A 12786-nucleotide genomic window follows, 5' to 3' on the forward strand; every position below is an offset into this window, starting at 1 on the left:
AAAAATCCCAACAGGGCATGGTGGGGGGGCAGCAAAACAGGTCAAGATAGCAGCTGTGACTGCTGAACAAAGCCAACTTTTTTGTTTTAATTTGGGGGCTTTGTAAAAAGCAGAGCGCTGATCACACAATCATAGCCACAAAAATCTGTTATTTTAAAAACACACACAAACCCTGCTGACACCTTTGAATCTCAGTCCTTTTCAAAGCTAGTGTAATTATATTGATCTGTAACAGATTTTCAGTCTGTAGAAAATGTTAGGCTCCTCCCACACTAATAGGTCTTTACACTGTTATCCAACATACTGATGTTCTTCTGTCTCTCTTAAGACTTCTTATGGTGAAAAACTGTATCATAATTGGAAAACAACTGCTCTGCATAACATTATTGAGATGAAGAACGAATGCACACCACTGTAACAGCTTTGTCTAGAAGTGCCCCAATTACACCACATTAAAAGACGGTTTCCAATACTGCTCATAGGTTAGTAGCTGATATTGCTTCAAACTGAATAGTTTTTTTATTATTTGAAAGGTATACGGAAGAACCTTCTTCAGGATCATTGCTGGACAGCCTCGGGTTGTAAGTGATTATTCAATCGTTAAGCAGGACAACGCTGGTAGTTATAACCTGCCTGTCAGAAGGAAGGGGAGGAGTTGTTTTATTAAATAGATCATTTAAAATGCTGGAATCCATTCTATTCTACAGACTAATTTTAGATGAAAACAAGTTGCCCTGGAAGACACTGCTCAACAAACTTCGAGAGGGCTGTCGAACCAGACGTTAAGAAGCAAGAGTCTATCGCTCACCCTCACTCAATGGAAATAAGGATTTACAACTCCGCGTAAGGCGAAGCTGCTCGGGTGGACTAACACAGGCAGCATTTTGCGCATGAAAAGTTTTAACACTGCTGCTATTAGGAACAAAACTTGCACTAGAAACTTCCCGGAATCCCGGTTTCTCTCAGAATCGCCGGCTTCCTTCCCTGCACTCTCCTTTTAAAGCAATTCCAAGTTCCCTTCTCAGCCCGCCGGTCCTGACCTCCACCCACCCCTGGCAGCGGGAGGTCAGGGCTGACGGCTCCCAGAGGAAGGGGGCGCTGTTGGTCGTTGGCGAGATCCGCCAAACTGAAGCTACGAAAGTAGGAGCTGCCTCCGCTGCGCCGGGAGAGTCGGAGTTGCTTCTCAGCAACAGCTGCTGCCGCCACGACCGCCTCCCGCTCGTCTCTCTCTCTCTCTCTCCCCCCTCTCCTCTCCTCGGGTCTCCGGCGGCCGCCATGTTAGGTCGGAATGATGAACTGGGGCTGCATTGAAGGGGACCCAACGCCTCGTCGCCCGCCTCCTGGTGCGTGTGGAAAGGCGAGCATCCCGGCTCCTCCCTCTCCTCTCGGCCTGGGCTTGCGGTACGGCCTCTGGAAGCGACGGTTGGGCTCGCCGTTTCCCTGGGAGTCCCTGGCCGGAGGCTATGGGGCGGTTGTGGCAGGGCTGAGCACGTCGGACTGTACCTGAGCGGAGGAGGAGTAGCAGCGACGCGGGTCTCCCCAGCAGCGAGACTGCCGCCGGACCAGCTTCTCTCGTCCTGAAGCGGAAGCGAGAGCGCCCTCTCCCCTGCAAAGAGGAGGCAGGGGGGCTTGGCGGTTTCCCCCGGAGTGGCCCACGGGCAGCAGGTGAGGAGAGTTTCGTGTTCTTCCTCTTCCTCCTCCTCCCCTTATCCACTCTTGTGGCGCGGAGGCGGTGGCGCCTGGAGAGCGCTAGGCCCCGCAAGATCCTGCCACTTCCAGGAGCGGGGGAAGCTTCTTGGTCCGCTTCGTAGCAGCCCCGCGCCTGCAAATAGCAGGTTTGGGAGGCTATTTCTCCCGTCCGTTCCCCAAAAAAGTTTTTACTGGAAGTTCCTCCTCCTTGATACTCGGTAGGGTGCTTTTCGAGACGCGATTGCGTGTGCCGGCCTCGCGCGGTGTGAAAAGACTTCAAAGGGTCCCTTTCAGTGGTTCGTCCTAAAAAGCCCTGGAATCCTCTTTCTTCCCCCTTTCCCTTCCGGCAGCCCGTTTGTTTTCTGTTTGCTTAGCTTGTTCCTGCCAGTCTGATGCCAACTGGAAAGGAGGGGGGGGGGGTCGTTATGATCGATTTCCACAGCAAGTTGTTGCACTCGGGTTCCCCTCCCCCCCTTTTTTGTTTTCTTTGTAAAGGAAGAGGAGGAAATGGGATACGGGGAACTTCAGGTATCCATTTCAAACTGTTCATTGCTCTCCTTCATTTTCAGTTTCCTTAATACAGGAAAAGTTCATACCCGCAAGTGTACATAGAGAGTCTCAAATGTGTCTTTGCTGCTGAGAATACAAAGGTCGTTCCTTGTAGCATAAATCGTTTTAAGTAGAGTATGGCTGCAACAAAAGTAGCAAAGTAGTGTTGCAATCGAGATAACTGAGCATTGATTTCTTAATTTCGATGCCAATGTAGATGTAGCTTATTTGCCAACCTATTAAGTGAGAAATTTGAGCCAGGTTTTAAGAATCATTAAATTTTCATATGATTTAAAAAAAAAAAAGTTTGGTCCTTCAAGTCCTGGCCTTTTTTCTTCTGTTGTGGTAAAATGGTTTATATTGTATGATAATACAAAGAAAATAGTAAAATAGACAATTAGGAAAATACTGTACTTTAAGTTGGAAAGACAATCTACAATACAACATATACAGGATTTTCATAGATTTCTGTTAATTTCTAAGTATTTCTAATTGTACATTTTAATCAATTTCACCTAATTACAATTAAATCAATTTTGACAAACTTTATATTTTATTTAGAAAAAAGTAATAAACATTTGTCTACCTAGGAAAGTGAATGAACATCCCATTCCATATCATATGTATATTTAGATTTTAATTTATGGGATTTGGCTTTAGCCTCATTACAGTTAATATATGTATTGGGAATTCATGTATATTTTGTAAGAGAATCCCATTGCATATCTTAAAAGGCAGAACTTTTTGTTGGCATTACTTCCAAGTTATATCAAATAAGGCATACTATCTAATAAAATATTACAAGTTAAATTATTAGTTAAAGTAACTTGGAATGAATAGAATCAAAACACATTACGCTTTGTAAAGCAGTAGAGAAAATGATTCATTAATGTGATATAGAGCAGTCCTAAAATAAATTCAAGGAGGAGAGTTCTTTGTGCCTAACAAAACCATCAGTATTTTAGAAGCTCAAATTTGTTTAGAATATATGTATTCCTAAGACAGTGTTTTGCTACCTTGCTAGAGTTCACATTTGCATACACACAAAGTCCAGACCCTGGAGATGTTTCTGCTTGGTGTAGGAAATACTGAAATATAGAGGGTCCTTTTCTCTGACTTGATGTAAGGGGATTTCAAATTAAACCTGTAAACCTTTAACATTGTAAAGACATGTTAAAATATGTCTTTTAGTCCCACAGTTAACACAATAATCTGAAAAATCACTATTTAATATGCATTTGCATGTTTCTAAATGTTTCTAAAGAAAAAAAAGTCTAATCTACTGCCAAAATGCAACACAGGATCCTTTTTAAAATAGGTATGTATAAAAAAGATAGAATTGTTTACCAAGTGCTATAAATCATGCCATTTTTATAAATTCTTTCACAATTTAAAACTTTCTAATCAATTGTGAAGTTGGGTGTGATATTTTAAGCTGATTAAGCACTATACACATACTTCTGATTATAATAATCTTGTGAAATATCTAGTTAAAATTTCTTCAGTTAATGCATTGATTTGGACATACAGTATGAATTATTGAGAATTTCAGCCTGTTGAAGAACAAGAAAATCTTACACCTGCATTGCTACCAATGATAGCAGCTAACAAGCAAAATTTCCACTCTTAGCTTGTTTTGTGTTAAGGTTTGAATCAGAACTTCTGATTCTCCTTGAAAATCAGAATCATAAGCCAAGAATATGATTACTTGTTGTTGCTAAACCAGAATATAACTTACTGCAACAACCAATCCAGACCAGTTCTGTTATATAAATAAACTGAAAGTCAGAGAATCTACAAAGTATGTATTACGCCGCTTAGCATGATGTCAGGAAAACATGATCTAAAGGCAGGAGCAATTTGGCCTAAAACTAGTTCTGTTTTGGGCCACATTGAATTCCATTAAGATTCATTGTTTGGGATGCTAACCACTTTTCCAGTTCATGTGACCTGCTTACCTCCAGTGTGTGTCATGTGAACAAGGCCAGTGTGTTCCCAGTTGTTATAATAATTACAATTTTATATTGATAAAAGAACATCGTAATAAGAACAATGAATTTTAAGTATTCATTTCTTGCATAAATTCCAAACTTTTAGACATTTTGGGAAGTTTTCATTTTTTTATGTTCTATAATGACATAACACTTTAACAAAGTATGTTCATTTAAAAGCAAGGCAGAAGAAACAAACAGTACTTATGAAATTTGGTAAGCATCCTAGGCTGAGTTATTGCTTAAGAATCACTGACACAGCAGAATAATTTTAATACTGTTATAGATTGGAGAATCTATACTGACTAAGTGCATGTATTTAAAAGCATTTCCATTTATTTTAATGCAATATCTAATAAACTTCCCACCATAAAAAGATTAAATATCAGATTTTGTCTATTCATTTCTTTCATTTGTGCCTAAATCCATGCAAAATTTAACAATTTCATTGTTTTGTTTTAATGTAGGGGGTCTTTCGTTTAATCTGAGAAATATACTGTATTGACTAAAGTGCTTCAACCTTGCTGCATATTTCTGGCAATATGTTGTCTTGGAAACACAGCTCCTACCTACTCTCACTTTATCTGAGAATTTAGATGATTTGATACTTGCATTGATAATTCTAGATATGCAGTGACAAATATGCTCTGTTATGTTCCAAGCTAGCAACATTTAGTTAGCTACATTTAAATAATCTATATTTGAATCATCTACATATAAATCATCTATTGTCACCTGTAATTCATTCTCCATCCAATATTTGCCTTGGAGAATTATATTTTCCTTCTTCCTTTGGGCATTCCTATAGATTCTGAGATAGGACTACCACAATTTCTCCTACAGGTGAATCCATAATCAGAAATAGGTATCCTAGAAATATGCCTAATTTGTCAGTGTCTTAATAGTGTCAGTAGCCTGTTCTACTGTCAGGTTGCTTTTCAGCTTCTGGTTTATAACCGTAAAATACGTCTTGTAATGGGTGATTAATGGGTGATTAATTGATACGACAAAACAGAGTGTTTACTCATCTCAGTACTGGTGATAACTATGATATATTCATTTGATAAATAACTTGAAATTGCTCCATCATTATGATAGAATCTGCTACATTCTAATAATTTGCATGGCAGGAGTCCAGTTAAATACAAAGAATTTGTTCTTATTTCCTTTTTTCACTTGGAGGATCTTAGTTTGGTAGAGGAATTGGGCTCAGAGAAGACCATCTTTTCTTCAGCTAATTCTAAATAGTTAAAGAGCAATTCCCTTTCCCTTAAAAAATACTTTGTGAGAGAAATCAGCTTTGGAGTATGGATGATAGCATAATTTTTAGGCTTCGTTTTCTCTTTCTCAGAAGCTATGCTGACTTCCAAATCCAATCACGAAAACTTCACAGCTGTGCACTCTTCTTTGCTGCCAGTGTCCAAACAATGTAACAGTATCATTTAAGTCCAAGACAAGGAAATGGAAAAACCAAAGAACAGAACACTTCCGAAAAGCTAGAAATCTCCCAATAAGTATGGATTAGTCTTCTATGCTTCTGTCCGTATTTGGGAGCCCAACATGTCCCCATGTTTACATATAGAATTATATAATATATTTTTAATGGAGTTATTTATTTGTTTTTAATTACAGAATAAATTGTTTTATTGTATTACTTACCAAAATCAACTTTAAGAGCAATGAAATATTATTTCTTATCTAAAATAAATCACTTTAAGAAAATTACTTATTCTTGCATCATTCCAAAGACAAGCAGAAGGAGCATATTCCAAACCCCTTCTGACCCTGTACCAAGTGTTGTACAATATCTATTATCCTCTGCCAGCATAAGCTTCAATACACCTGGAGAATACGAGATTGTGAATGGTAGTACAGGTAATGCCCGACTTATAACCATTCAGTGACTGTTCGAAGTTACAACGCTGCTGAATGAAGTGACAATTGGTCCCCTAACTTAATTGCTCTTCCAGCACCCCTTTTTATGCTCGACTGAAGCTCAAGTGCTTCTTGCAGTTCCAGAATCCAAATATGCCAAGAAGCCTATTTGTGTTTCCTGCAGTCTGGCAGCTTTGCATCATATTGCACTGACGGGCAGCTGAGATTTCCAGGGGCACTGCATTACAGCTCAGAGGTTTCTTGAAGTCTTGGGGCTGTGGCACACCCTGAAGCCCTTGAGCCACAGCATATTCTTTTCCTGGCCTGAGCTTACACACATGCATGCACATACTTCACACCTTCTTTCTCTAGCCTCCCTGAGGTCGCACCAAATTGCAGCACCCTCAGAAATCAGGCACATCTTGTGCCAAGTTTCCCAGGGTCTCCCCCATTCCCCACAGCACACTTGCACTTCTTATCTGGGATTCCCTCCACTGCCCACTTAAGAACCCATGTGTCTGGAGTTAAGAGTGGCAACCAGAATTGCATCAATTATGTGGTTATGTGATACCATACTATACAACTACATCACTTAGTAATGAAAATTCTGGTTCCAATTGTGCTAATAAACCAAGAACTACCTGTTATCTTGATAGATGAAATTTCTGAAGATAGAATTATTTCACCTGAATTAAAAATACATAATCACTCCCCAATTAACAGGTCAAAGCAATAGACTAATAAATCTAATTAGTAATCCAATATGTCTGCCATACTGTGAGTCATAGCCAACATAAAAGCTGTTGCATAATTAAGTTTTAAGAAGAAAGTATAGCACAAGGTATAGAAGGCAATATTTATAATAGATAGAGCCATGGCAACAGTGCTGATCCTCTTAAGTCATAGTATGGCAAGTTAATAACACCCATGTCAGTTAAACATAGATTAAATCCATTGTGTGTAGTGGCAGGAAAAGATCTCATTCAGTTTTTTGCTTCACTGATGCATACAATAGTATCCTCTCTTGTATAGTATATCTTTTCATGGTACATAATAAAATCATCAAAGGGGGCAGTAATTTTTGCGCACAAATTTAAATCCTCTTATATTACTACACCCTACAACTTCTCATTTTATTTTATTTTTTACCTACACAGTGTAAAAGGGACAGGTACTCAGAGAACAGATAGGCTCCATCAGGAAATTAGTTGAGGAGAATAGGAACCTTCTGCTAACCAGTAACTCAGCAACTAGAGGAAACAATAAAGAAATAATAACTGCCCTTGCAGTTAGGTGGTAACTCCTATTAGCTCATAATACAAGTTTAGTGATCATGGAACAAGTCCCAAATCATTTTTGCATACCTGGCCAACTACAATTATGGCAGAATCAAAAGAGAGGGAATTGTTGGCAAAAGTCAAGCCTGTAGTATGGGGAGGCTCCCTATCTATTCACCCAAGTGGAAAAATGTCACTGGGCTTTTACTGTCCTTCTCATCATCACTGAAAATTCCCCACAATTTAATAGCAGGACCATTATTATACCTGTTAATTAAGATGCCCTGTCCTATGCAACAAAAGAGGACTTACATGCAGAAAAATATTATGCCAATTAGAGAGGTGAATCAACCACACAAACTCTCTAAAGAGATGATGTTCCAATCAACCAATAAGATGTTTATGGGATAACCTGTTTCCATAAAACTTAATGTAATTCCATCTCTGTGTTCTCTGACCATACCAGTGGTTTGAGAATTCAGAGTCCTGATAACAGAAGAGTTCATCAGAATTAAATTTAAGCCATCTAAAACCCAAATAGATTTTACTAAACTATATTACTGTGTTTCCCCGAAAATAAGACAGTGGGAAAATAAGCCCTAGCATAATTTTTCAGGACACTTGTAATATAAGCTCTACCAGCAAAATAAGCCCCAGTTAAGGTCATCAGCCAGACGGACACAATTAGTACCATATTTCCCTGAATATAAGCCCTAACCAGAAAATAAGCCCTAATGCGTCTTTTGGAGGAAAAATTAGTATAAAACCTGGTCTTATTTTGAGGGAAACACGGTAGAAATAGAAAATAAAAGCAGTATGCTCTTTGCCTGCACATTACTGTCATGAAATATCAAATGAAATACAGTGCCCCGTAGTTTGATGCTCCTATGTCATTGATTATTACAATTAACTCTGATGGAAAATATACATTGAAAGCCTCGTTGAAGAAACAGTTAAAAATGTTCTGGTTACTATTGCTGGTTATACAATGGACTTTGTGATTTACATGAAAAAAAAATTTGAGGAAAGTTGTAAGGACAGGATTAAGAGTGGTTTTGCTTAGTGCTCTTTTATACCTTAGGCCTTATGCAGCGATTGCCTCTTTTCCTCCAAAAAGTTGTCGTTTTTATGTGTATACATAGTGCAATGTTCTCAAATTGTGCCCATGCAAGAGAGATTAGATAATAATTATTCAGCCAGCTATAGAACAGATGGACTGAATTTCTTGGCATTTTCCTTTATTTTTCTGTTCCACATGACGCCCAGAATAACATTGTCAAGTAGCCATTCAAATGTTCATCTGGTCGTTTCACCTTCAGATCAGAAAGGTCTCACCCTTTTCCATCTCTATATAGAAGCATTTAAAATGCCAATCTCTTTTCAGGATTTTGCCAGTATAGGATTTTGAACTGATGAATATTCTAGAATCTAGGTACAATATGGCCTCTCACCTGGGTCAATTTGTTGAGTGCGTGTCTCAGAAATTATAAGCAGGACATTATTCTGGATCAGGAATAGGATGTGCATTCATTAGCTCCTGCTGAACAGAGATGATCCACCATGTCCTTGTTAAAAATGTTGCTCATGCGGTTACATTTTTTAAATATTTGCCAAATGTTTCTGTGAACCAATCCAGTGAATTTGCCCCACATGATCCACATTTCTTATCAATTAATAGCAACTTAGCCTTTCTTGAGCTTCAGTTTATTGGCACTACATATTCTAGAATATTTGTAATATCTCTCAATTTATTGAGAAGATTGGATGTCAATCTGTAGATTCATTATTAAATGTAAACTAACTAATGTTTTTGTATAATCTTAAAAGGTTTTTAGAATGTAGTAGTCATGTTAGCTGCAGCAAAAATAAAGAAATAAAACCCCACAAGAATTCTGGGGGAGTTTCAAAGTTTTATACATTTACTATTATATATGAATTTTGGTTTTCTGACTCTTTCATCAAAGATAACCTCAATGATAGAATGTAGTATCCTTCTCCTCTCATCATGATGTATAAATAGATATTCATGGTAATTCTTCATACAGTTAAAAAAAAGTTGCAGATCATACAAGAAATGTGATTAAGTTTAACTATCCCAGAAATGTATCTGTGGGCAAAACAGCAAATCTATTCCACTACAGGAAAAACTACAAGGCTGTTGTTTGGTGTTTAAAGCAGTACAAGACTATGTTGATTGAGCAACGTATGTTGTCTGAACCCTTTAGAAACTCAAATTAGTGATATAAGACATAAAAATGTCTAATATTGCTGTTTTCTTGAATCAGTGTATCAGTAAAAAGGCAAGCAAACAACCAAAGTTTAATTTACATGGTGCTACTGCTGCTGATATTATACATTCCGTTGGTCCGACACTTAGTGATTCTATGGGACAAGTCTCTCCGCATCTTCTCATCTTGCACTATTTCTTTGAGTTTTTCTATGCTCTATCTGTTTTCAGCTTTGATAGTGTCCAGCCACCTTGTTCTTTCGTGGCCTGGTTTCCTTTTACCACAAATTCTTCTAAACATAATTGTTTTCTTCAGTTGAATTCCCCTGCATGACATGGCCAAATTAAGTGAGATACAATTTCATGATTTTGCCTTCTGATGTTATGCGCTCCAGTACTTGCTAGTTAGTCACCTTTGCTATCCAATTTGGTAGGGATTATTAATACAAAAGATGCTACTTATTTAGTCATTACATTTATATCTCACTTTTTCTTTGGGAGCTCAAAGCAGTTTATGTGAGGATTGTTTTTCAATTTTTTATCATTGCAACAATCCAGTGAGTTATGTTTGGCTGAGAAAAAATATCAAAAATACCTGTGTTATGATATTTAAAATTGTTAGGGCAATTAAAATTCATTATGTTAGTCACTTTCCGTTCTAAAATTTGATTGAAAACCACATTAAAATGACTTAGTTCAGTGCAAGAGCATGTAATCATCTACACGTGTACTTGGCTTTTGAGTAAGTTATCAGGGATTACACTCTAATAACTAGGAATAGGACAAAAATTAAATTATTTAATTCAGTGTAGATTTATAATTAAAATTAATTCAAATAAAGCACTTAATAGGTTATTCCATGGAATAGTTTTCTATCACACTATATATAATTTGTCAGCAATTGTACAACTCAGGTCTCAATAAAATCAGTTTAATTCAGGGTTGACTGCAATGTAGAGTAACTTCTGTTAAACTCGTTATTCAGTAGGGGCAATACATTCTTACTCAATAATCACCAAGTTCTTTTGGATTGAAGATGTCTTTCCCAGAAATGGATATGCAAATAGTTCTTTCAATATATTAGATATATTTGCATAGTGCATATGGTGCCTGTGTGAAATGAAATGATTAATAAAGAGCTATCTAATTTGCCTGTATCTTATATAATACCTTGTGTGTGTTTATTTAATGTTGCATATTTCTGCAACACTGCACATGGTGATTAAATCATAAATTCTATAGGAATTAATCTATTTACATTGTGAGTAGCCCCATTTAATTCTGTGGGATTTATTTCTGAGTTGATGGGCATTGCACTATTGCTGAAGTATTTGAATCTTAACAATCCAAAAGTTTGTTTGTAAAGAGTTCTTTATAATTGGTAATATACAAAATATGTTTCATTTTTTTAAAAAAACAGGCAAAAGGGTAAGTGAAAATACAGTATTTAATTAGTATATACCTTTTTAATGAAATATACACACGTTTGGTTTTGCTTTCAAATATGGCTTAAGCCATAAGGCCACCGAACCTTTAATCTCTTCCGGAAACATTCTTTATTTGTATCTTATTCAGTTAGCTTCATTTAAATAGAGCCCAACTGTGTTTTTTAGAAAATCTTGCTGCAACTTCTTTGTGACTGAAGCACATTGTCAGTCGACTCAGTATTCCCCATGCCAACTAACAGTCCTTAATAGAGCAATTCAGTTCAGTGAATAGTTCTTAGACTTTATGGACACAATTGGTTAGCAGAAAGAGTGCCAAATTGATTTAACTTTGCATGAGTGTGAAAGAAGTTGTAAAAAGACACTGTCAGCTAGTGTTGGCATAATTTTGGGTTGTTCTAAATTGATAAATACCGCTATTCAACCAAATATGACTAGAATAATTTCATTATATTATGTTTACATCTTTTAAAATAGTGTTTTTTCTGTTTTTTTTTTAAAAATGTAATTTAATCCATTCTCCTTCAGAAACCATTTCTGCATTTAAGCCACTACATGCGTCTCACCAGTTGTTCATATGCAGAAAATGAATAGTACTGGGATGTGATTAGACATGGTAAATGAGCTAAACATTGAAGCTCTCCTGTCTTGCCTGCCCTTGCTTTGTCAAAAAGTAGTGCTGCTTTTTAATAGCATTAAAATAACAGACCATTACTAGAATTTTTTTTTATTACACCAAGCCAAGTGTAGCAGAGAAAGGATAATGTTTTATTAGACTGATGTAATTGTCTATACTGAACCCTAATTGTCTATACTGAACCCAGAATGGAAGGGAAAAAAACCACAAATCCAAGTCTGCATGTAATTGTCAATCAAAGATGAAAACATGATGTTTTGCTTTTCTTAATATGCATGAAGGAGTTTCTTTTACCTGCTTTTTAGCTGGGAAAGGGAAGTACAAACCATTAAAGGAAACTGCCTGTGTTCCTGTATATAAGTTACTGTGGTTTTTATTTGCTTTCCCACTACATGGGAGATAATGAAACAAGAGAAAAGGTCGAAATGCTGACATGCAGAAGGGAAGAATGAATGTACAGGATAGGAAGTGGGAATGTTATAAATGGAAGCATCCTTTTTTCTTTTTATGTTTCCTGTTCACATTCTTTGTAAATTCCCATTGCTTGTATTCTAATACTAATCCTTAAAATTAGTGAGCTTATTGTATTGTTTTCAGAAAAGTCATTTTCAAGGACAAAAGCAAAAAACAGTTCATTTTATACAATTTGGGCAAAAGTAAGCATTTGTGATTGAAAGCTTTTGCATTCACAGTATATTAATTCCCATTTAATTCAGTAGAATTTGCCTCCAAGGAAAAGTGCAGAAGGGTTACTTTATATTTCCATGAACTTTTAGTGAGAGGATTAAGCATGTGCTTTGTAACAAACAGTTCTTATACTAATATGATTCATGTCACTAACCTGTATCTACTTTCCAAATTGTTACTATGTACATTTTCAAAATGATTGCTGAAGGTTTATAGGGAGAAGTAACACTTGTGGTAGAAATGTTTAAACTATGGACTGAACTATGATTCAGAACAATTTTACATGTTTTAAAATAGTTGTGATTCACGATTTTTTTTCTTATTCGCATTCTTCCTAGTCAATTTTAAGTTTTAAAACATATTCTAAAAATAAATATGAATAAAATATTTTATGTGCCATGCAATTATG

General features: G+C 36.7%; 1 protein-coding gene across 1 annotated transcript in view; it reads left to right on the forward strand.

Annotated features, from left to right (window-relative positions):
* The first annotated feature begins 1102 nt into the window (after nt 1–1102).
* YES1 (YES proto-oncogene 1, Src family tyrosine kinase) overlaps nt 1103–12786 on the forward strand; it is a 49970-nt gene continuing 38286 nt past the window's right edge. The window contains exon 1 of the mRNA XM_039351047.1: nt 1103–1665. The gene's annotated coding sequence lies outside the window, so the exon portion shown is untranslated. The remainder of the gene's footprint in view (nt 1666–12786) is intronic.

Source organism: Crotalus tigris, unplaced genomic scaffold, assembly GCF_016545835.1.
Source record: "Crotalus tigris isolate CLP2741 ecotype Arizona unplaced genomic scaffold, ASM1654583v1 scf7180000018368.3068619, whole genome shotgun sequence".
In the NCBI taxonomy this organism is placed as follows: Eukaryota; Metazoa; Chordata; class Lepidosauria; order Squamata; family Viperidae; genus Crotalus; species Crotalus tigris.